The 23,217-nt window shown below is 46.6% G+C and overlaps 1 protein-coding gene and 1 long non-coding RNA gene across 2 annotated transcripts in view; both read right to left on the bottom strand.

The window, feature by feature from the left end:
• CXXC5 (CXXC finger protein 5) overlaps window positions 1-2,336 on the bottom strand; it is a 67,938-nt gene extending 65,602 nt beyond the window's left edge. The window contains exon 1 of the mRNA XM_081206615.1: window positions 2,039-2,336. The gene's annotated coding sequence lies outside the window, so the exon portion shown is untranslated. The remainder of the gene's footprint in view (window positions 1-2,038) is intronic.
• Window positions 2,337-6,661: 4,325 nt separating this feature from the next.
• LOC308594050 overlaps window positions 6,662-23,217 on the bottom strand; it is a 34,947-nt gene continuing 18,391 nt past the window's right edge. The window contains exon 3 of the long non-coding RNA XR_014011267.1: window positions 6,662-9,286. This is a non-coding gene — a long non-coding RNA (uncharacterized lncRNA). The remainder of the gene's footprint in view (window positions 9,287-23,217) is intronic.

Here is a 23,217-nt window from a genome sequence, read left to right as displayed (position 1 = left end):
TGGGCCACGGGCCGGATCCAGCAGGGCTCTGCCCATGTTATGAAGGGGCACTTTGCTTGTGTACAGTATTTGTGACACTCAAATCATGGCTATCTACTATTACTCCCTGCCTTCTAAACAGCAGCGTGGTTACATTTAAGATGCTCAGTGGTTTTGGATTGCCAATGCAGTGTCCATCAACGGAAGGAGGTTGTAGTCTACCACCTCTTGGCCACATATTTGGCATTTGCCATCCATCACAATAAGCAGTGGAACACAAAACAGCCAAATCACATTTCGTGAAACCACAGGTAAAATAGGTCAAGACCCCTCCCCCCATCAAGAAGGCCCTGACTTGGGAGGTGAAGAGGCGGTCAGTTTAGGGGTTGTGAAAGGGCTCTCGATATCCCCAACTCCACTCACTTCAGCCTCTTGCGCTGGTTGAGAGGAAGCACCAAGCTGCCCCTGGGCAGGCAGTGACACAGATTTCTGTGCCTCATGACCAGGCCCCCAGTGCCATCTTGGAAGGAGTCTCCAGAGAAGGGCTGGGGGAGGGGTGTGGGATGAGGCTCCCAGGCAGGGGGTTCCCCCCCCCTCAAGGAACTGGGAAAGGGTTGACCCTGGGGGAGGAGAAAGCCACTCTGCCAGAAAGGCGCGGCTTGCCCCATCGGAGTCCCTCGAGGCACCAGCACACACAAACACAACTCTGCGGAATGGCACACGACCAGAAAGTCTGGAAACAGACGGCTAACTACCAAACTGGAAAGGGGGGAAGTGCCGCCGCCACATGGGCGAAAGGCAACAGGCAAGCAGCACAACCCACGCAAGCGGCTCTGCCAGTTTGCAAAATAGTCTCAGAGTGCAGGGAAGCGCCGGGGGTCGCGAGCTCCTCTGCTTTGCAGCCCCCCAAGTAGTCCGGAGCCAGGGGCTAAAGCGGAAACGCAGCCCTTTCCCATTGAAAAAAATAACTAGAAAAGGAAGGGGGTTCCCTCTCCTTTCCCTCGGCCTCCACGTTCTTCGCTTCAGATCAGTGGCGGGGCAGCAATCCCGGCCTCCCCCCCCCCCGTCCCGACGGCCAGCAGGCGAGGAGGCGCCCCCGGGCTCGTCCCGGCTCGGCGGCCCCTGGCGGGGAAGGCAGCGTCGAGGCGGCTGACAGCCCCGCAGTGGCGCTCCGGGCGGGCCGGGCGCCGCGCTAATCCGCCGAGCGAGAGCCGGCGCGACGTGGAGGGTCAGCCAGACCCAGCCGCCGCCTCCAACGCCTGGCTGGCTGCAGACACCGCGGCTGTAACCTGGGAAACGAAGCACCGATTAGGCGGCCCGGGGGGCGGGGGGGGGCGCAGGGACCGGAGAGGCGGGGAGGGGAGGCGGGCGCGCAATAAATCCTGCGCCCCCGAACCTGGCATCTGTCCACCTCCAGATAAGGATGCGGAGAGACGGGCGGCGGGGGGGGGGAGAGAGAGATTGAAGCTCGCCAACAAAACTTTGCTCCGCAGCGCGCGCTCCCCGCGCCCCCCGAAACAGCACCCGGGACCCCGCGGAGCGGCCGAGGGGGCGCCACTTACGAGAGACGAAAGAGCCCGCAGCCGGCGGCCTCGTCCGGAAAGAAGGCGCTCAGGTCTCTGCCCCGGGTTGGCTCGGGCTGGGGGGGGGGGGAGACCCGACTTCGCGGCGGGGGGGGAGCCAGCCGCTTCGAGGGCGGGGGGGGGACACACACCTCCTGTGCCGCCGGCGCTGCTGAGACCCGCGCGCGGCCCCCACCCCAAATCCCCGCTCGCTTTTTGTCTGGAGCCACTGATCTGAGACCGGCGTGGCGGCTGCTGCTGCTGCAGGAGCCGTGGCGGCGGCAACACCTCCCCGGAAGGCAGGCAGGCAGGCAGGGAGAGAGGGAGGGAGGCGAGGGCGAAGGGGGCCGGGGGCCAGAGGACCTGCGCCGCTCCGCCGGCAGCCCCCGCCGGGAAAGGCCAGCATTTCCCCGCATTCGCAAACTTTTCCGCGGTACTTTCCTGCCTCCGCCCCGCATTCGCAGAGGAGGGGGGGGGCCCTGGACTCTCGCACCTACCCGAAGCCGAGCGATCCGGAGCCGAAGCAGGAGCAGCGGGAGCCAGGGAAGAGGAGGACGCGGAGCAGCCGCCGCCGCCGCCGCCGCTCCGGGCAGTCCGGGTGTGCGCGTTGCGCGCGCGCTGCCGGATTACAGGTCCCGATCCGGAGCGCGCGCCGCCCGGGTGAGGTGGCCGGTCTTCTCGGCACCTGCCCCGAGGTGGCCCAGCCGCGTCCGCCTGGCGCCTCAGCCGGGGGGGCTGCCCAGCCCGACGCAGAGGGCGGCCGGCATGCAAGGAGGGCAGGTCGGGGGGGGGGCGGGCAAGTTGCGCGAGGCGGGCGGGCGGCCGCGGGCGGAGGCAGCCCTCGCTCGGAGCCTCTTCTCGGCCAAGCCTCCTCTACAGCCTCGCTCGGCGAGCACCGGCGCGGGCGGACGACCACATTGCAAAGGGCGGCCGCTTGCTCTTGCTGCTGCTGCTGCTCTCGCCGCTTTCCGGGGCTGGAGGCAAAACCCGGACCGGACTTCAGGCGCAGCGCCCTGGCAGCTGGCCGCTCTGCTGCTTCTCGCCGCCGTCCTCCGCTTTTCCTCCAGGTCGCGCTCTTGCCGGCCTGCTCTCGGGGGCTTCCATGGCGGGCTTCCCTCTGCCTCCGCGAAGCCCGGGCTAACTCCGCGGGAGTCGCTCGCCTCGGCCCCTGGGTCTCCCCCAGTCTCTGCTCGGCGCGGACGAGCCGCAGGAGCCGCGCCGCCACGTCCAGCCCGATCCTGCCCCCTGCTCACCGGTTCGCCTTCGGCCGCGCGCGCGCGCTCCTCGCCCGCCCCCTCGGTGGCTCCTCTCCCCCCTCCCGCGCTCGGAGGGCAGGCCGGCAAGCATGTTGTCTAGTGCAGGGGCTTCCCCTTTAAGCACACGCGCGCACATATGCACACACACAAATACGCGCGCGCACACACACACACACAAACAAGCCAAAGTAGGATGCAAAACTTTGAAGCGCTGCTAGTTGCGGGAGCGAGCGGAGCCTGCGCCGCGCCTCCAAATGGACCCGTTTCTTGATCCTTCGACAAACGTGCAAAGGCAGCCTGCGGGGGGCGTCCAGCCGCTTGCGGGAAAACTGGACTTGGGCTCCGAGCCGGACGGGGCGCCGCGGGGGAAGCTCGGGGTGTCAACAACCCCCGCCCAAAATGCAGCGCCAGAGCGCGCCGTGGCCACTGACTGGTGCATGCTGTGAGGAAAGTAGCTTTGGATAACTGCAGGGGGATCTTTAATACTATATTTATTACACACACACTCACAGGTTTAGCTCGTTTAAAAAACAAAGCATGCACAAAATCCAGAGGTGAAAGCCAGCGGGGACGCAGCAGGCGAAGGCCGAGGGCCAGCTATTTATTGCTGGGACTCCCCTCTGCTGCCATCTTCCCCTGAGATCGGCAAGGTCAGATCCCTGAATCTAGCCTGATCTTTCTCGATTCCCAGACGCGTCGAGCCAGTGGAGAGGGGCCTCCATTTTCTCTTTCCTCCGCGGCGAAGAGTTGCGCCCCGTCCTTCCTGCTGCGCCCGGGGGCCGGGGAGCGGCCAGAGCGCAGCTCCTCCCTCGGCGCGGGGAGCGGGTGGTGGGCTCCCGGGAACCAGATCCCTCACCTCCCCGAGAGGGACTCAAAGCCGAGAGCGGAATCCTTCCGGTCCAGCCGGCTCTTCAGTCCTTGCCCGAGGGCCGGGCGCGGGGAGGAGAGGGGGCAGCGGCAGGATCCAGTCTGAGCCTTGCGCGTAAGTGGGCGACACATGCCTGGAAGACACTGCTAAGCTCTGGCTGAGGCACAGAGTGACAGTCACGCAAAAGCCCAAGTTAGGCAGGTTTCAGTCCCATTGTTTGCAGGTCAAGAAACTGAAGCATGTGCTTGCTTTTGACTGGATCTTGCTCAGCAAAATAGTACCAGCTATAAAGCCTTAAGTGTAATAGCCATTTTAAGGGTCTCAATATCTTATGCGATATCTTATTATTTTTTCAGGGGTACTCAATGGTATGCAATACCGGCACAGCTTTTTTGTTGTTAAAAAATGTAGAACTTACTGTAACAACTTCATGGTGAGTTTTCTAGAAACCACCTAGTTTTCTAGAAAAAAGCGATAAGAGCCAGTGTGATGTAGTGGTTAAGAGCGATAGACTTGTAATCTGGGGAACCGGGTTCGTGTCTCCGCTCCTCCACATGCAGCTGCTGGGTGACCTTGGGCCAGTCACAGTTCTCTCAAGTCTCTCAGCCCCACTCACCTCCCAGAGGGTTTGTTGTGGGGCAGGAAGGGAAAGGAGAATGTGAGCCGCTGTGAGACTCCTGAAGGGGAGTGATAAAGCGGGATATCAAATCCAGACTCCTCTTCTTATGTATGTATGTATGTATGAATAGGTAAATACTGATTTTTGAATCTAGGTACTGTACAAAACATTTAAAAAGACAAGATCTGCCAGCAAGTAGATTGAATTTAATGATGTATAATCTAGTTTAGTAGAACGATGGTGGTTATTGGGTGGGCATATCAGGCTGTATGATGGGTGTCTTTGTTGCCTGAGAACACCCACCCTCACCTCACAATAGCATTTAAAACAATACTCAAGGAAAAGTCAATAAAAACAACATAATGTATAGCAGGAGAGGCAATAAGAGCAAACACATCAGCAACAGAAGGATAAGCAGTCAACCACTACCTGAGTGAAAAACTCATTGGAATACAATCTAAGAGCAAACAATTGAAGGGCAACTAGTTCCAAATCCTGGGTGCCACCACTGAAAAGGCTCTCTCACTTGTACCCATCTAGCATACTTCAAATAGTGGCAGGCCTTAAAGAAAGGCCTCCCCCAAGGATTTCAACCTGCAGGTACATTTGTTTCCCTCTGTTTCCTTGGTCCCAAAGCAACTAGTTCATTAAAGGTTAAAAACAAAACAAAAACAGCACTTTGAATTAGGCTTGGAAACAAAACAGAGAGCCAACGAAGATGGCATAAAATTGGTGTAAATGTGCTCTTGGATGAACTCTCAACTGTGGCAGTAGTTTCATCTAGATGGTCTAGTCCGCCTTTTCTGGGAAGGAGTGCAGCAGCTGGCATACCAACTGAACTGTCCTCTCCTCCGAACCCAACAATATTTGAAACTATGGCATGGAAGCTAAGCCCCAGAAAAGAATGAAAAACTCAGTGTGGCATCATGTAATGTAATAATGGGAGAACGACCCTGCTGGATCAAACCAGGGGGGAGTTTTGTCCACCTTCCCACTTCCAGTATTTCAAAGTGCACTGCTCCTGAATGTGGAGGCTTCATTGAGCTACCCTGAGGAGTCCCCAACAGCTATGGACAGGCCTATCCTTCACTAATTAATTAATCTATTATTTATTTTAAAGCATCTACAAAGTCCTTAATATTTCAAAAGTCTCTAAAAGTCCTTTAAAAAGCAACCTAAATTTATAGCAAGGGCTTGCATAAGCTAATGTTGTGCAAAGCACTTTCTCTTGTCTGCTCTGACCCTTCCATCAGCTAAATTCATTGGGTGATCCTGAGTTCTAGGGTTTCGGCTGTTTCACTCAGTCTCACGATCCTTCGGTGCTGTTTGCATTTTAGTCTCCGTCCTCTAGTTTTAGGGTCAAAAGGTCATGTGACCTCCTCCAAGCAAACGTGAGGCCAGTCGATAATTGCTGGTGCCAGAAGTTATTGACTTGGGTAAAAAAAACAACTGGGTGAAATTCTTTTCAGGACATATGAGCCGCTCCCTCTCATAGTTGTCTCTTATGGGAGCAACAGAATGTCTTCTTTAGTAGACAATGAGAGGAGCTCATGGTCAGATGTGAACGCTTTCATGAGTCCATGTAGGGGAGATATAGATAGATAGATAGATAGATAGATAGATAGATAGATAGATAGATGCACGTGTGTGTGTGTGTGTTTGTGTGTGTGTGTACAATGCATTTGAAAATGCACACCTTTGTGTTCCCCATGGCAAAAAGTCTTATCCAAATGAGAAGCATAAATTCTAGCAAGCCAATCATAAATAAGTCTGGAATGAATTTTACAAGCTAAAAAGATAAAATCCAGTGCTTTTTTTCTAAAACAAAACGTTTAGGGGTACTCTCATTTTGACTCAAGAAATTCACCATTTTATAGTTCAAATCAGGAAAAATAAATACAGTAAATGGACAAAAGTACAGAGATTCACAAAATGTTTAGGTGTACGCATACCCCTGCGTCCCCCTAGAAAAAAACACTGATAAAATCTAATACAGAATGTGCATGAAAAGCTGGAAGGCAGGTACAGCCCATTAGATGACACGTGTAAAGAAGAAGAAAAGTGTTGAAGGAAAAGATGGAAATTGCTGTTGAACATGCTGGTTCGATACCCATGCCTGAACTAGGTTCTAGGTTTTGTTTTCTGGAATAAACCTAAAGTCCTGTGTCAATAAAAGCTGGCAATGGAAGTCATTTCAGAAGCAACTGACAAAACAAAGTGAAGATAATAGAAGAACTTCAATGTGAAGCTGTTGGTTTTCAGTTCAGATATCTAACATTACTGAGAACTGCAGAGATTTTATTTCTTTATTTTATTTCTTTATTCATTTGTTGATTTACATTCTACTGCACCAAAGGATAAAATATAAAATATTTAATATTTTGAATATCCTTGTTGTGGTAATTTATGTGGCAATTTTTATTATGTTTGTATAGTATTCGGCCCTGTGCCATTTCAATATGATTAGTTTAAAGGAATTCACATCCCCCTTTTTTCCGGTGCCTTGATACTTTCTCAGAGCAAACCTGGGCCATCCCAGCCCCCAGGCAGTGGAAGCCCCCCATAGCGGTGCCCCCGCAGGCACCCTGTTTGCTTCTCCACCAGTGGCCGAGAAGCGGGGCTGGCATCGGCACCAGTTCTGGGCAAGATCTCACCAGTTTTGATGCTGCTTCTCTTACAGCAGCGGATGTGGCAGGGCGAGTGGTGCAGACGACAGGTCTGGTGGCGCTGGCGAGGGGTCAGGGCAGGGGAGCGCCTCTTGTTTTGCCTCAAGCAGCCAAACAGGACGTGCTGCCCCAAGGCATTCTCGTTGCCCATTAGCTCATCGCCTTCACCTTCTACACCAGAGCAGGCTTTAGCACTGCTGGGATTTGGGTTTTCTTTATTAGCTAGAAGTGGTATTAAAAAGGAGATTCCACGCAACACTTGATAGAACACCATACAACAACAACAATTTATTATTTATACCTCACCCATCTGGTTTCCCCAGCCACTCTGGGCAGCTTCCAACAAAAGATTAAAAATACATTAAAACATCAGTCATTAAAAACTTCCCTAAACAGGGCTGCCTTCAGATGTCTTCTAATCATCAGATAGTTGTTTGTTTCTTTGACATCTGGTGGGAGGGCGTTCCACAGGGAGGGCGCCACTACTGAGAAGGCCCTCTGCCTGGTTCCCTGTAACTTGGCTTCTCGCAGGGAGGGAACCGCCAGAAGGCCCTCAGCGCTGGACCTCAGTGTCTGGGCAGAATGATGGGGGTGGAGACGCTCCTTCAGGTATCCTATTCAGTGATGCCCTTCCCTGCGACCAAGATTCTTCTCTACTGTTTCCTCCAGAAGCAAGTCTCATCAAGCAGTCGCCCCTTACATCATTAACAGTTAATTAAACGTTTCCAGCTTGCGGGGACAGCCTTGTCTAGTTCCATTTGAAAAACAGAAATATCCAGACCTGTGACCATTTACCAATATGGTGAATTTAGGAGTAATGAAAGAGCTTTAAAGATACATAGTGCAAAAGCTCCTGAGCACTTTGCTACTTGGCAGGTTTCTTGCCCAAGGGTATCTCTCACGTATTGCATTTTACAGACCAGTTGCCCCTCCAAAGATAAAATTAAGTGATTGTTTCCTTTTTTTAAAGTGCCCACAGTATCAGCTACACTTGTGGGAGCTTACTGCAGTTATCCACCTGAAATTTGGCAGGATTCATGCTCCCCAAGAAACAGTTGCAGTTGAGGATCCTTTGCAACTTTTAAAAAGGAAGGAATCCGTGCCCCTGGAAGCATGCCTGCCTTTTCTGTGTGATGCTCGGCCACTTAAAAGGTCTCTGCAATTACACTTCATCAATATTCTTTTCTTCTCACCTTTATTTTCCTGGCCTCAGCTTTGCATCACCAGCTCTATGACTATATGAAGATGAGGGTAACTATTCGGCTTTGTTCTGAAAACCTTCACGAAAACGACAGTTAAAACTTTGGCACAGAGCCACTACCTGCATAAGGATATTCTGGGCTCCCCTGGCTATTTGACAATATCTGACTGGTCAAATAATCAGCAGGCAACGGGCATTCTTTGAGTGGCCAATTAACTAGTCTCCAACCCTAGTATTTAGTTGGTATAGCTGTTCACTTTTGATGAGTATCTGCCAATTCACAGTGCTAGTGGAGTCACCCTTCTACATCTTCACCACTTTACTAGATCTTCAGATAAAGAAGGCCTTACAAATCAGCAACACACAATTAAGTTTTCAGATTCAAATCAGTTGTTGCACCCCTATAATGTTTAAGGTGACCTTGAGCAAACTTTCAAATGTCCTTAACCTCAGGAGTGATTAAAACAGCACACTCTGTGATGGATAGATATGAAATGCTTGCACTTGACATGTGCCGCTAAGTAAAGGTTCAGAATTAAGTGTTACACTTCCATTCCATTCTTTGAGAGAAGATGGCATTCTTGCTGCACTTTAGCCATAGTGAGTAGTGCTGGTATTGTTGGCACCTTTGAGTGCTAGTATTGTTGATACCATTGCAGAGAACTCAACACACAAACACCCTGTATTTGGAGACTGCTGTTAAAATCTATTCTCTCCGCCATTAGGCCCACCATTGCTATTTAGTGGTTGTGTGTAACATAGCCGTGTGATTGTCATAAGCACCTCTTTAAGAAACCCTTAGGCTCTGATGTTTTGGAGTATACTTTCATTCTGAAATGTTATTTTGTGCTGGTGTGGTGAGGTAAAGTGAGACAACTGCCTCAGGCGGCAGATCCACAGGGGCAGCAGATCCCCATGTAAATCTCTATTCCCTGCTTTGTTCCTGATAATGGATCTTCACTCACCCCTTCTTTCCTGGTGGGGATGGGAGAGCCATTTGGTGGTTCGCCTCAGGTGCCAAAATGTATTGGGCTGGCCCTGGGTGGGCGGTGATGCTATGGAGGCAGTGGCTTCCTTTAGTCTTTAAAACAGTCATCCTCATATTTGTGGAAATCTTCCCATCACGTACATGTATCTGCAATGAAACAAATATGCAAGTGACCACTGTGCTGGATCAACACACAGTTTTGACACTGAAAAATCATTGTGTGTGAAGCAGGCCTCAGGTGCCTGGGAAGACGCTGACCCAGGGCATGCTTCACTTCTCATTCCTTTCCACACCACTTGGTCTTTGAGCTGTTTTACATAGTGCTGTACAGTACAAATGCTAAAGTGCATGGAATAACCAGCATGTGAGTTTCCTTATACAAATATAATGGGCAAGCAGAGGTATCAATACTGAAATGAATCAAATGTATGTTCTTCACTTCCCAGCTTTTGAACTATGCCCTGCTCAGAGCTCACACTGGAACATGGCTAGAACATGTTTGCAAAATCAGTTCAGGATGGAAACCATTAGAGGCAAGCAAGAGTTGGTGGTTTGGAGTCATATGTGAGGCAAACACGTTAACTGAGGTTATAACCAGTGTGCACTGTACAGAAACGTGTTCTGTATGCACATTAATGAAACCAGGGTGCCAACTTGAATAAAATATTGTGGGGCCCAGGTAAGCCCACATCATCGATCACATGATGCAGTGCACACACACTATTTGAATGGGAATGCCCATCAACTTTGTGGGGGCCCCTCAAATATTTTATTGTGGGGGCTGAAGCCCCCGCAGCCCCTAGAAGTTGGCCCCAACGAAAACTAAAGATAAAGCTATCTTCATCACCTTAGAGTTAATGTAAAAGAAAATTTGATTTACTATTGGTGGTATATTTTCAGTAAAGGTTTTGTTTTTGGGAGTTACTTTTTGTTTAATCAGTAAGGAGTGCATATTTATGCACCAAATATTAATCGCTCCATTATAAAATTAAATAATTAAGACATTTGACTTTTTTACAGGAAAAAATAGTAAGTGATGGCGATTGGAATTTAGAGATTAATCCAATGTGAGATAACAGATCTGTCTCTTTGTCCACAAAAACGTGTGTAAAATTTTTCGCCCTATAGGACGCACTTTTTCCCCTCCAAAAATGAAGGGGAAATGTGTGTGCGTCCTATGGGGCGAATACAGGCTTTCGCTGAACCCTGGAGAGCGAGAGGGGTCCGTGCGCACCAACCCCTCTCGCTCTCCAGGCTTCAGGAAGCTCTGCGCAACCCTCAGGAGCCCGGCGTGAAGCTGCGCCAGGCTCCCGAAGGTTGCGCCGAGCTGCCTGCATTCCGAAGCCTCGGGCATGCTGAAGAGCACGCCCGGGCTTCAAGCAGCTCTCCACAAGCCTGGGGAGACCGGCGCGGCTCCCTAGGCTTGCGGATAGCAGGCTGTTCTGGTGGCTGGGGTCGGGGGAAGCTTGGGTTTCCCCCGCGCCAGCCCCATGTCTGGGGGGGGGAAATGTTTTTCCCCCTTTATTTCCCCCCCCCCCAAAAAAAGTAGGTGCGTCCTATAGGGCAGTGCGTCCTATGGGGCGAAAAATACGGTATTTTAAAAAGAATGAATCTTTTATTTGGAAAATATATGTGCTGTTATGTGATAACAGTATTATGGCAATTGCTTTAAATGTTTTAAACCTCAGATCAATAGGTTTTATTGTTTATGTAGAGAATTATGCAGAAATTCTGGTTTAAATATGTTGGTTGTTTGCCATAATAAACATTGATTGATTGATAAAATGTTTTAAATTAATGGCAGTTTTTGTTTTTTCACACCAATATGTTAAAGGGCACAAAATTAGGTTAAGGGAAACCTAATTTCTTATAAATATTTCAACATGTTTACACAAGGAACTTACTTAGTAAAAACTGGAGGTTGAGAAGTTAAGACAAAAAACAAACAAACAAACAAAAAACCTAAAGGAAATAGCAGCAAAACAAAAATAGTGTATTAAAAACACACTTTTTAATGCCTTCCTCCTCCTCTACAATGTGCCCGTGTCTCGGATTGTGAATATGTATGTCTCTTAACAACCAAGCAGCATGGGCATTTACGTTCTAACTCACAGTGTTGGGAAGTTCTGGATACTCGCAACTGCCTGATATTATGCACATTTATTTGTATGCCCCACTTCTTGAGTGGGACTCATTGGCCTTAGCTTTGAAAAAAGTGATCTTGCATAGTGACTGTATGTGTAGAGAGAAAGCAAAACAGAAATCTGTGTCACGTCTCTGAGCAGATACAATTATGCAGTGCAAAATGCATGTGGGCTGCAGGACCAAGGATTCTGGGTCGTATTAAAGGCTCTATTTAGGTGCAAGCCAGTCTGTTTTAATTGTTGCAGCAACCAGTTAGTTGCATGGTTATTTGGGAAATACATGGATTTCAAAATGAGAAAGCTGATTTAAATAAGTGAATCACATCAATCTCTTTTTCTGGATGATTTAGATGAATGAAATAATTGTCAAGCTTTAAATCAATCCAATTTTTGAAAACAAGTTCTGAAAACTGCTACCAGCATTACAGGCTACTGCCTGGAAATAGATCCTGAGGTGATGGTGGTAGGAAGTGGTCTAAAAGAAACAGATCTAAAGGTAAAGGGACCCCTGACCATTAGGTTCAGTCGTGGCTGACTCTAGGGTTGCTCATCTCGCTTTATTGGCCAAGGGAGCCGGCGTACAGCTTCCGGGTCATGTGACCAGTCATGTGACCAGAGCAGCGCACGGAAACGCCGTTTACCTTCCCGCTGGAGCGGTACCTATTGATCTACTTGCACTTTGACGTCCTTTCAAACTGTTAGGTTGGCAGGAGCAGGGACAGAGCAAAGGGAGCTCACCCCATCGCGGGGATTCGAACCGCCAACCTTCTGATCAGCAAGTCCTAGACTCAGTGGTTTAACCCACAGCACCACCTGCGTCCCTTTTAGATCTAAAGATAGATTATGTGTAATGTCCAGACCAGCTGTGGGGTCATACTATGGTAAGATCCACCTGGATGAGCAGTTTAGGATCCTGCAAATCTTGGCAGATAAACCAGTGGAACATGCTCATCGCAGCTCAGCTGAAGCTTCTGAAGGCCTCTGGAAATCCCAAGACAGGGGCCTTCCAGTGACAGGACCAGAGACAGGAGACTTAGACGGGATCCTAAACCCATTCACCTCAGCATAGGACCCTATTTTGAAGGCTTGTTTTCCCTCTGCCAGGCTTAGGCAGAGCAGCAGCAGCCGTGCTGCTTGAACAGGGTTTGGATCAGTTTACACCAGCTTCATTTACACTGGCTTGCTTTATGTCAGCTTGTGCATAGGATTGCTCCCTGTGGAAGTTGAATCTTAAAGCCTACCTACCCATACAGTGGCACCTTGGTTTAAGAACAGCTTAGTTTATGAACAACTTGGATTAAGAATGCTGCAAACCCAGAAGTAGGTATTTTGGTTGTGATCTTGGCCTTGGAAGCAGAACATGTTCCGCTTCCTGTTGAGTGTGTTCCATTTGTAAATTGAGTCCTTCACTGCTATGGGAAAGCACGCCTTGATTTAAGAATGCTTTGGTTTAAGAACGGACTTCTGGAACGGATTAAGTTCGTAAACCAAGGTACCACTGTATTTGGCATATAGCAAAAGACCAGGAGTCCTGGGGAAAAGCAAGTTCCTCCAACAAAATACTTCCAAATGCATATTTGCCTCTCCAAATGTGTTTGGAATTTGGGAGGGGAGAAAGGCCATTTACCTTTCAGTGTGGAAAGGCATCAAGGAGGGAAAGGATTAAGCAACCACCTCTTTCTACTGCATCAGACCAACATGGCTACCTACCTGAATCTAGAACCATGGAAGGCACCACATTGAGCCGCAGGAAATGGAAGTCCATCAACCTCACAAAGAAACTTGCAATACCAAGAACAAACTTACTTGGTCTCTAAGGTGCTACTGGACATTTTTTATATTTTTTTAATACATCTCTACTGCGTCAGACCAACATGGCTACCTACCTGAATCTGTCCTAGGGGGTTGTTACATAATGTTATATCTCTTCAACCTTTTCGCTTTTGATTAAATGATGCTTTAGTACAGCCATTTCCTTTTTTATATTTAGAGTTGTATAAAGTAGGAAAGTATATAGGAAGATGGGTAAGCAGCTGAATGAGGCTAACGTGAAACAAAAACTTGCTTTTATGTAACCTTATGAGCTTTATGTAGCTTTATGAGTTTTCAACTTACTCCAGTGTAATGCAGCCTGGTAGCTGGTCCCAACTAAGTCAACTTCACTTAATTGTGCCAGTACTCTTTCACATGGGAAGAATTGCACTGAAAGATTATAAATCTGGACTGACTCATCCCGTTTTTAATATATATTAAAACAATGCCAGCAACATTAAGGACACGGTGCTGAAGTAACATTCTCATACGGTCCAAAGTTCACATCAGAATCTGGCCCAAATTCTAAATATGTATATCCTTCAACATAGTTCCATCCTGCAAGAAATGTGCATGAGACATTGTTAATTTTTAACCCCAGCTGTCTGTCCCCAACTTAGAGAGGAGAAACTGCTGCAGCGCATTCTGGCTAGACTGATTGGGTACACACAGAGGTCAAATAGCAGCTTTCCCTGAAACCAGCTCTCCTTTCCTGTAAATCATTGAGAGGGTGGAGGAATACAGCTGTGACTCGGCGCTCCAATAAATTCATCCTTCTTGCAGGACTACAACATATTTATATGCTGAGGATACCACGGGCTGAATGTTCAATCATGCACACCTGAGAGGCGACTATGCTCAGTCTCCCTTTTGCACAGCATGGACTGCACAGGAAATTATTATTATTTTACTTTTATGCTGTCTTTTCATCCGGAAGGACCCCAGAACCTGATATATTAATGGGAATAAAGCATAACTGAGGCTGTTCCCATTCACTCTTACGTTATGAGCTCCTCCTCCCATTGGGGCTGTCCCCACCCCATCTGGCTAGCTCTCCATTGCTTGCAGTTGGCTGGTCGGTTGCTTGAGAGCCCTGCCTGCTCTTTTCTGCTCAGCCCGACAGGCCTTTGCGCTCACTGAGGGCAAAAAGGGAAGAGTCAGGGGCGAGGGCTGTGTCTCAGGTGAGATGCTGAGCAATAGCTGCTGAGTGGCCAGTTCCTGGCTAGTCAGGTTCCCCCTCATTCCCCCTCCACAGCCTGTTGACACCTGTCAGAACTAGGGATGCTGTGTAATTTCTTGTCTCACTGACTTCACCTTGAGAGGTAAGCTCAGGTTCTTCAACATTATATTTACTCCAGGGTCCTGCTAAGAAGATAGAGAGTTAGGATAGTGGGATTGATCCTAGAACTTTATTCATCCTCCCCAGTTGTTTAACTTCATGTCAAGCTCACAGTAAATAATAGGGTTACTCTTTCCCCTTTGCCTCAACATAAGGATAATTGGCTCTCACTCCAATACCAGTGTCAGACTGGTCACTGGTCCCTTATTGTGTTACTAGTTAACCAGTGATTGGCTTATGAAGCTTTTAAAACATTCCCTAAATAGTCTAATGAATAATGAAATGAACAGATGGCAACATGAATGAAAAACTCAATGCCCAATGACCAAAATACCAAAACACCAATATATCTTGTACTTTTCATAGAATCATAGAATCATAGAGTTGGAAGAGACCACAAGGGCCATCGAGTCCAACCCCCTGCCAAGCAGGAAACACCATCAGAGCACTCCTGACATATGGTTGTCAAGCCTCTGCTTAAAGACCTCCAAAGGAGGAGACTCCACCACACTCCTTGGCAGCAAATTCCACTGTCAAACAGCTCTTACTGTCAGGAAGTTCTTCCTAATGTTTAGGTGGAATCTTCTTTCTTGTAGTTTGGATCCATTGCTCCGTGTCCGCTTCTCTGGAGCAGCAGAAAACAACCTTTCTCCCTCCTCTATGTGACATCCTTTTATATATTTGAACATGGCTATCATATCACCCCTTAACCTCCTCTTCTCCAGGCTAAACATGCCCAGCTCCCTTAGCCGTTCCTCATAAGGCATCGTTTCCAGGCCTTTGACCATTTTGGTTGCCCTCCTCTGGACACGTTCCAGTTTGTCAGTGTCCTTCTTGAACTGTGGTGCCCAGAACTGGACACAGTACTCCAGGTGAGGTCTGACCAGAGCAGAATACAGTGGCACTATTACTTCCCTTGATCTAGATGCTATACTCCTATTGATGCAGCCCAGAATTGCATTGGCTTTTTTAGCTGCCGCGTCACACTGTTGGCTCATGTCAAGTTTGTGGTCAACCAAGACTCCTAGATCTTTTTCACATGTACTGCTCTCAAGCCATTTTGTAATGAAGTTGTTAATTTTTGAAGGCAACATTGTCAAAGACAGAATTGGCAAGATTTTCCCAGACCTGATCAAAGGAGCGTGTAGGGTGCCCTGCAACCCATCAATTATTTTGCATGGAGAGTGCAACATGGGAGTACAACTTGGAAGGCCATGAGCAGCCTTTGAAGGATCAAATTGCAAATGTAAGTTGTAGTTGGGAAGGTAACGGTGTAAATCAGGTACTCAGCCAAGCACCAAGCCAAAGATTCCAATGACAATGTGAATGACAGCTTGAAATAATTATACTCACACATGTTCAATTGGATAGCAAAAACTGAGATGGAAAGACTTGAGATAGTAGTAGTAATAATAATAATAATAATAATAATAATAATAATAATAATAATGCTTTTATTATTTATGTGCCTGGCTTGCCCGTTGCCAGATCAGGAACCCACAATATAAGTGACAGGTGCAGTTGATCAAATCCTGGAGCAAGTACCAACATAACAAAACTGATGTTGACAAGAATCCAGATTTGAAGAATGGAGGTTGAACTAGATGAACCAAGCTCCTTCTGAAAATGGTACACCCATGGTTTTTTTGTAACAGCTAGTCAAATTCACTACGTAATGTGAATTTCCCTCCTGAGTTTCACAACCCACATTCCAAACCACTGTTGAAGTGAGAAAATTCACACGGCACAATTACATATTGTGATAGCTGCATCAGAAGAGACAGGGCACTGTGTGTGTGTGTGTGTGTGTGTGTGTGTGTGTGTGTTACTGTTTATATGGTTGCTTGCCAAAGATGTGGCTTTGAACCACTGAGCACAAACATCAACATTAATTTTGAGAGGAGCATGTTAACCCACTCCCGATGATAGACAATAAACTATAATACGGCAATAAAGGACATACTAGACACCAGGTAAGCTGCAAAAAAGGTACATACTGAGAGCTCAGTAAGCAGACAATTGCAGTGTTAGGGGTGAGGGTCAGCTTGGCAGAGACAATTTTCTACTTACAACCTCCACTGGTTTTGGAATGTCTGATTCTGTCAATGGAACTCAAGAGAGAATGTTGGGGGAGGGGGAGGGGTTAAAGAGGAAGTCAGAAGAGGAAAAACAAGCTTCCTGCCAATTTCCACTATCATCACAATTTGTTATATCCACCTCAAAAATCATCAGGCAACTCAGATGGATGTCTACTGCTGCAACCCCTGGCTCCCCCCCTTCAGCATACCGTATTTTTCGCTCTATAAGATGCAGCAGACAACAAGATGCACCTAGTTTTTGGAGGAGGAAAACAAGAAAAAAAAAATATTCTGAATCTCAGAAGCCAGAACAGCAAGAGGGATCGCTGCGCAGTGAAAGCAGCAATCCCTCTTGCTGATCTGGCTTCTGGGATAGCTGTGCAGCCTGCATTCGCTCCATAAGACGCACACATATTTCCCCTTACTTTTTAGGAGGGAAAAAGTGAGTCTTATAGAGCAAAAAATACGGTATTTTAGAAACAAACTTAGAAAGAAGAAAGGGTATCAGTGAAATGGTGCAAGAACAGTCAGATGGCTACTTCAGAGCACCAATGAAGTTCACAGCATTAAAAACACACAAAAAAGGAACTATCAACCCACTTTATTTAAACAGCCACATTTCTACATCTTATAATTCAAATTAAAATATGCCATTAAGCATATTCATCATGATCTTCTTGGGTTTCTTCAAATTCCCGAACAGCGCCAGGCATTCCCCACTAGTTGTGAACAATGTTGCTTCTTATCTGCATATCATCAGCAGTAAGCAATAAGACCTGCAGCAGCAGCAGCTGGTATTTCCAGGAGGCTGGAGAAGAGGCTTACTATCCTTGACCTCTCCGACGTTTGCCTGTTGCTGCTGTCAGCTTCCTCTGGAGGAGAGGTGTAGAAGCCAGCTGTATGTCACCTAGCCCTATCTTCTGAAATATATTTAAGCCAGGCTCCTTGGAGTGCAGCAAGGCCAATACCAGAAATGTCAACGTGGAAAGGTGGCATATAAGTAAATTCAGTGCATCAGTCAAATCAGTCAACCTAGATTGAGTGTGTTGGTCTCTTGGTTATGCTAACATGAGACACCAGAGTGTGATGAAATGCTGGGAACTGGTTTTCATATATATGTTCATTTAATTTAAGGAATTAATAGTAGAAAAATGGATCTGTCTGTGGACCAGGAATCCATCTATAAGCGTCCTCCATGTCCGAGTTCATCATACTTAGTCAACTTCCTATAACACATACCTGAGAGACATTGAGTTGGTTGAGACCAATAGTAACTATTGGTACAGTAACTATCACACACATCCAAATTACAAGGAGCTGAATCAGCTGTGCTGGGGATCAATGTTATTGGAATGGCTGATAGATCTAATCTTGCCAGCACAGAAAACTGTCTGCCCACCCCCACCCCCATTATCTGAGGACAATCCATCACCTAAGTCAATGCTGCTTCTGCAGCCTGAAGTGGATTGGAATGTTCTAGTGAGTTTTGTGATCTTCAAATATCTCCAGAGCTGCTCTGTTACCACAATTTCTCAGAAGGGAAGTCTGAAACTAAGGAATGAAACAAAGTCGGCAGTACGAAGGACTAATGTCTTAAATACTTAAGCAAAACCACCAAACACCTCTTCCATCACTGCAAAGAAGGGTTCAATAGTAGCATGGGCATAATTTAACCATATATGGTTTCCAAAACCAAAGTGTAGGGAGATCTCATTGGTATTTCCCAGGAAGAAAGAGCTTAGCGCAGAAAGAGTGGTTGATGCCAAGATTTGGCCTTCAGAATCTCTTCCCGCTGCCTCCCCCACGTGTGTTAACACATGTCAGTTTTATGAGGGGTGATGAACCTGACAATCCTTGCCACTCTAGGTCCTTCTTACAGAATGGAAAATGATATTTGGCCAGGAGAGTTCATATCCATCTCATTTTTAAAAATGATTGCAAGAATCATTTTAAAATTATCATCATCATTACAACAGTTCTAAAATCTGAACACTTTGCATCAAATAAAAGGAAGGACAGTTCATCTCTGCTCACTCACAATCTAATTTTAAAAAGAAAGAAAGAAAGAAAGAAAGAAAGAAAGAAAGAAAGAAAGAAAGAAAGAAAGAAAGATCAGAGAAGGGGAAGAGGAGGGCAGTGGAAGAGGAGCTAATCAGGATAGAATGACCCAAGTATAAACTAGAGCTGGAATTGGCAAATGCCCTCTACTGCAACTTTTTCTAGGCCCAGAAGCACAATCCTACTACCTTTTTTCACCTTGGCCTGCTGAATCTATATTGTAGGTGGAAATCCAATGTCATCATAGTAGTGATGACATCAGATTGCGATTTAAACCACAGGGCATCCCTGAGCAAATATATAGCAAGGCTGGTAGAGGTGATTTCATATGGAGAAGGGGGGTGGATCCTGAGCGTGTCCGCCCTCCCCACTCCCCACCCACAACTGGTTCTCTTCTGTTAAAGCTCTGAAACTCCAGCAGGGGAGAAAAGGTGAAGGAGCTAGGATTGGGCTGCAGGAGCAGGAAGACCTCAGCCTCCCTACATGCCCTTCCCTGCTTTACACTGGTTCAGATGGGAGAAGGTTCTCTGCTTCGGAAATGAAAACGACACAAGTATGACATCATAACTGTGTGGAGCCCCCCTTCATTTTTGTGGGTGATCCCTTTGCAGAGGGAGCAGTCACCAAACCTGGCACTACACAATCAGCTTAGCTTAGCTTAGCTTAGTTTTTCCTAATCATTACATAAAGCAGACACTGGACATCTGCTCCATTCCTTGTTTGGGTGCTTGTCAGCTTTTCCCTTCTAATCATGATCTATCAGCCTGAATGTCCTTTTGGCTGAGATCCTATCCTCTGTCAAGGACTGCCTGAACTAGAGAGCACTGTGCTGGTGGCCTTTATTATTAATAAATAATAATGTTTTTGTTTTTGTTTTATTATGTATTTTTATGTTCTCAACTGCCTTGCAATCTTCAGATGAAAGGCGGCATGCAAATCAAACAAACAAAATCTGTGCACAGAGCTAGAGATTAACAGAGCCCAAGGCCTTTCTGGGCTATAAACAGGCAGAGAAGGAACACTGAACAGTGTCCAAGTTATTCTCCATCCTGTCCCCTATTCCAGGATCAGAGCACATGAGAAGCTGCCTTATATTGGGTCAAGCTTATTTGCCTATCTAGTCCCGTACTGTCAACTCAGACTGGCAGTGGTTGTGCAGGATCTCACACTCAGGTCTTTACACCATCTGCTGACTGGAAATGCCAGTTTGAACCCTGCATATACTGTACCACTGAGCTATGGACCCTTCCTGAACCACAGCTCAGTAATATAATATGACAAGATTCCCTAACAGAGATTTTGAGAAGGTGTCAGATCCCATTCATAAAGAGCTCGGCTGCATTGGGACTGGCACGCGATCTGCATGGAGGCTCCTCATATACCTACTGTCAAAAGGGGCTGTAACTCTGAGCATGAGCTATTTTCAGAGGCTGGCCCACCTTAAAGGCAAAGGCTTATGAAGCCCAACCTCAAACACACGCCTCAACAATATCAGCATTGTGTCAAATGGAGAGGTCGGTGCCACAAGGTTTTATCCATGTTGGAAGGGTGACATGTGCAGCCTCTACAGGATGAGAGAACATGTTGTAAGGTCAACCTTCTGAACGCCATCATTCACTAGAAAGTATGTTTGTAAGAGACACAGTCATGTCTGCCTGCCCAGCAGTGGCGTAGTGGGGGGGGACCATGGGGGCTGTGGCCCAATCTGCAGGACACGAACGAGGTCAGTCCTGAGCCAAGGAAGGAGAGTGGTTGCAGTGTGCCTGGCTGTGGCTTCTCCGTCCCCGGTCAAGCCTGGCCTAGGCTAGTAGAGAGGCTGTGGCGTGCAAGGAAGCTCCTGCTGCCTCACAGATGGCCGGCAGCTCCAGCAGAGAGAGGAGAGTGGGTGGCAATGCTGCTGCCCACTCTCCTGGACTGGGGCGCACGAGTTCACCCTTGCACCGGTGCTGCAGCAGGCTCCGTCTCTGCCCTGCATGCCCGACCCAGACACTATTTAGATACGCTCCATCACTGCTTCCCAGGACTAAATATCTATTTTACGTGGAAAGCCAAAAGCTGCAAAAATCTCAAGGAGATGAAGGCTGCATATCACCTTCACTTGTAGCAAAGAAAAGAGGCAGTTCCAATCCATTTTCTAGCTCCTGCCTTGTCGTTGCAGGGTGGGGACACTGGGATTGCAATGCGCCCTAATAATAATAATGATAATAATGATAATAATGATGATGATGATAATAATAATAATAATAATAATAATAATAATAATAATAATAATAATAATTATACTCTGCTCCTGTTGCTGGGTTGCTTCCAACAAACCTCCCAATACAGGGCTGCCTTCAGATGTCTTCTAAAAGTTTTGTAGTTCTTTATCTCCTTAACATCTGATGGGAGGGCATTCCGCTGCCAAGAAGGCCCTCTGCCTGGTTCCCTGTGATTTCACTTCTCCCAGTGAGGGAACTGTGTTATGGGCCACGTAAGATTAGGTAGTGGGACAGAAGTGGGTTGGCAACTCCTGGTGTGGAGAGAGTTTTGTCCCCTCCCACTCGAACTTGGGTCACCCGTTGACACTGATTGGCAGCAGATTTTGGACAGTCCAAAAAAAAGCATAACTAAGTATGGAATTCACTGCCACAGGATGTGATAATGATCAAAATTAAGAACAAAACCAAAGTCCCAGGAGATTTTAAGAGAGATTAAGTTATATCAAACACAATATATGGAATTGATGAACCAAGAGATGGAATGGAAGATAAAGCAAATGAAACAAAAGACATTCGAATCAGCAAATAAATGTGGCAAACTTCTGGCATGGCAATTGAAGAAAAGGCAGAAATTAAATACAGTTACAAGCCTAGAAGTGGATGGAAAGAATATATCTAAACCCAATGAAATTAGAAATTGCTTTTTGAGTTATTTTAAAAAACTTTACACTCAAGGCCCGCAAAATGAAGAAGATATAGACAATTTCCTTGATAAATATGGATTACAAAAAATCTCTCATCAAAGCAAGATGGATCTGAACCAGAGAATAACAGAACAAGAGATAGAGGCTGCCATTCAGAATATGCAACTGGGCAAATCTCCAGGACCGGATGGACTGACTTCCAGATATTACAAATCGTTGAAGGAATGGTTGATTCAACCACTAAAAGAAGTCTGTAACGAGATCCTTGAGGGAAAAAAGGCACCTGAATCGTGGAAAGAAGCATATATTTCACTCATACCAAAGACAGAGACTGAAAAGACTCAACTGAAGAACTACCGCCCAATATCACTACTTAATGTGGATTACAAAATTTTTGCAGACATTTTGGCAAAAAGATTTAAAAAAGTGCTGATGGAAAAGATTCATAAGAACCAAGCAGGCTTTCTCCCAAAAAGACACCTAGCAGACAATGTAAGGAATATAATAGACATTTTGGAAAAGCTAGAGGTGAATATAAATACTAAAGCAGTACTGATTTTCGTGGACGCGGAGAAAGCCTTTGACAATATTTCTTGGAGCTTTATGATAAAGAATCTTCATGGGATGGGGATAGGCCAAGGTTTTGAGAATGGTATGGCTGCAATATATTCTGAACAAAAAGCTAAATTGATTGTAAATAATGTAATAACTGAGGAACTTAAGATAGAAAAAGGAACACGACAGGGGTGCCAAATTTCCCCATTACTCTTTATTTCAGTTCTGGAGGTGTTGCTGAATATGATTAGGAATGACCAGCAGGTTAAAGGAGTGCAGGTCGGAGCCAAACAGTATAAGTTAAGAGCATTTGCAGATGACCTAGTATTGACTTTGCAAGAGCCAAACACTAGTACGAAAAGGGTCTTAGAAATAATCCAACTGTTTGGCCAGGTAGCTGGATTTAAGTTGAATAAACAAAAAACTAAAGTTTTAGGAAAAAACTTAACAGATATGGAAAAAGAGGAGTTCCAAGAGGAGACAGGGCTGACGGTGGTCAAGAAGGTTAAATACCTAGGGGTTTATTTGACATCCAAAAATGTGAATTTGTATAAGGATAATTATGAAAAATGTTGGTCAGAGATTAAAAAAGATCTAGAAATATGGTCAAATTTGAAATTGTCATTGTTAGGCCGAATTGCAGTGATTAAAATGAATGTATTGCCTAGAATGTTATTTTTGTTTCAGACCTTGCAGATTCTTGATAAGATGGAATGTTTCAAGAGGTGGCAGAAAGATATTTCGAAATTTGTCTGGCAGGGCAAAAAGCCCAGAATCAAATTTAAAATATTGACAGATGCTAAAGAAAGAGGGGTTTTTGCCCTGCCGGACTTAAAATTGTACTATGAGGCAGCAGCATTTTGCTGGCTGAAAGAATGGATGCTCCTCGAGAACACAGACATTTTAGACCTGGAAGGTTTTAACAATGCTTTTGGTTGGCATGCATATCTATGGTACGACAAAATCAAGCTGAATAGTGCCTTTAAAAATCACATTGTTAGAAAAGCATTGTTCAATGTTTGGATAAGATATAAAGATCTGTTGGAAAACAAAACCCCTAGATGGGTGTCACCAGTGGAGGCCAAGGCAGTGAAGAAACTCAATATGGAGGTCGGATGGCCGAAGTATTGGGAAATTTTGGAACAGGATGGAGATAAATTCAAATTACAAAGTCATGAGAAACTGAA

The sequence above is a fragment of the Podarcis bocagei genome, assembly GCF_964188305.1.
Source record: "Podarcis bocagei genome assembly, chromosome: 8".
In the NCBI taxonomy this organism is placed as follows: Eukaryota; Metazoa; Chordata; class Lepidosauria; order Squamata; family Lacertidae; genus Podarcis; species Podarcis bocagei.
This window is presented reverse-complemented; position numbering and strand designations above follow the sequence as displayed.